This window comes from Tenrec ecaudatus, chromosome 2 (genome assembly GCF_050624435.1).
Source record: "Tenrec ecaudatus isolate mTenEca1 chromosome 2, mTenEca1.hap1, whole genome shotgun sequence".
Classification (NCBI taxonomy): Eukaryota; Metazoa; Chordata; class Mammalia; order Afrosoricida; family Tenrecidae; genus Tenrec; species Tenrec ecaudatus.
The window spans coordinates 204020539-204023240 of record NC_134531.1 but is presented as its reverse complement, the minus strand read 5'-3'; positions in this window follow the sequence as shown (position 1 = coordinate 204023240).

The window sequence follows — 2702 nt, the reverse complement described above, 5'->3', positions numbered from 1 at the left end:
GTCTCTACAGTGAACCATACATACATGAATGAATGTTGAGCTACTCCTTGATTGGAGTTCTAATATAAGAACAATTAGTTCTTGTGACATGAACCTGCTCAGTACTTGACCACATGAATATATGGATGCTATAAGAAAGTATTATGAAGAGATCATTTGCTACCTGATTATTAGAGGGGAAAAGTGTGTACTAACTTAAAGTTTGTTTCAAAATAAATAAACATCTAAGCGAGGAGTCAGGTATCCACACAGAAGCACACCAGCCTGTGTGATCCCAAGACTATAAAGAAGAAAATCCAAATCCAGTACAGGAAATGCTATCAGAGCCTAAATTCAAAACACCCAGTTTGGGGAACTTTAGGGAGGTTAGTGGAAGACCAAAATCAATTTAGGGGGTCCCAGAGTAGATTGAGTTTGGTGCATCCCCATTGACCATAGTATAGAAACATAAATAGACATAAGATCAGACACAGACCATCATAATGTTGTTTTTGAAGCTGTACTTAAGCTGGAATGTAACACCTTATCATTAGAGCTCCCTTTTGACCAATCTAGAATTTTTATTTCATTTAAAATATTTTGTGCTTTCTTTAGATTGAGGTTTTTCTCTTTATTATTTGGTAATTTTTGTTAGATACTTTTCTTATTTTTAACATGTTTTTGTATGGTATGAAATAGGATGAGTGAATCTGTAGGAGGTCTGGTGGTCTAGGAAATCTATGAAGACAGCAACTAAATGAATAACTACCTGTGGACATGGCAGGGGAGGTGGTGGTGAAATGGGAAGTCAACAGTAATAGGTACAAGCAGCATGAGAATGCTCCAGTTGATTGTGGTGCTGCATGCATAATCCTTCTTAATGTGGTTGAATTATTGGATTTTGTGATATGTTAATCATATCTCAATAAAACGATTTAAAATATTTAGAGTAAAATTGTTTTTTCACAGTTAGGAATGCTGTTGTTGTAGTTGTGAGGTGTCATCAAGTACTGAGTTGGCTCCAACCCACAGCGACCCAATGCACAACAAATGAAAACACTGCTCCGTCCTGTGGAGTCCTCACTATCGTTCCTGTGCCTGAGCCCATCGGTGCAGCCGCTGTGTCCATCCATCACACTGAGAGCCTTCCTCTTTTTCATCACCCCTCCACTTTACCAAACGTGATGTCCTTCTCCAGGGGCTGCTCTTTCATGACAATATCTCCAAAGTATATGAGAGGAAGTCTTGCCATCTTTGCCTCTGGCCTTGCTTCTCCGAACACAGATCATTGTTGGAACGAAGGACTCATCTCCCCACTGAGAGGAAGAAGCTGCTGCAAACTTCATGTGCAGCTTTGAACTTGTGCTGTGAGTTGCCATTAAGTCAATTTTGACTCACAGCAACCCCTGTTAGTGTATGTTCGAGTGGTTGTTCTTGTCTTTTGTGTCATAACCTCCAGTTTTGACTCTATTAAAGTTGTTGCTTCCCCTTAATTTATCCCATATCATCTTTAGAAATGGTAATGAGTGTCTGCATTCAACTGCTTTAGTACCACGTCCTTATCCTAGATCTCTTAATGATTAATATATTTTTCATCATTGAAGGATTCTTAAAAGTATTTCATTATTAAAATATATTTTATATTATTTGTATTTATTTGTTTTATGAATATTTTAAAGACATTAAGTATGTTTCCTGATGTTAGTAACAACTGCTTTTTTTCCCGCACTGTTATCTGTTTAAGAGACTATCACACAGAAAGAAATTGTGATCATATAGTTTTGAATATGGATGGACATTTTATAACTTTATTTCTCAACATGATAACCTAAAAAATTATCCATTTTATATACATATGTACACGTTCATCTGAAGTACAGATAAATAGATTCAAGTGTATGTGTGTCAAAATTAACTTGAAATCGCAAAAATAATAACTTAGTTTCTCAAACTGAAAAGCAGCAACAACAACAGCAAAAAACTCACTACCTTCTCATTGACTCCACCTCTTAGTGACCCTATAGGACAGAAAGGAACTGTTCCTGGGGATCCGACTGGAAATATGTATCAGAGTAGAAAGTCATTTTTCTCCCGCAACAAAAACTCAAATGATACTACATGGTGAAAAATAAAAGCACTTAAGAAATACATTTTCAATTAAAATACATTCATTTTCATTCCATCTTTGCCAGCCAAATCAGTGTGAACATGAAAACTTAATGAACTTTTGTTGATTTTTCTGCACTTACAAAAATTCCCAGTAAGTCAACATCACACATCTAGCATATAATACATAATAGCTAGCTTTGTAAAACAGTGGGTAGAGGAAGCAAAAATTCATTTTACTTAAGTAAACTTGTTGCTATAATGAATAAGCATGGCTAAATTATTTGCCTTTAGATTTAATCAAAATAACAAAATTAGTACATTTGACTTGATCTGAATTTTGAGGTTATATTGTACACACATTATTTCCTTCGCTGTGGTTATTGAAATACTATTTCCAGTTTAAAAAAACAACAACAGATAATAATAAAAAAACTCCCTAAAAGGTCCATGAAGGTCTCTTAAACATTCTGCAGAGAGCACTCTTGATCTCCCTGTTCCTCAGGCTAAAGATAACAGGGTTGATAAAGGGGGACACCATAGAATAAAACATGCCTGTGAAGAGGCTTTGGAGAGTTGATGCATTGGATATGGGGCTCAAACAAGCAAACAATACA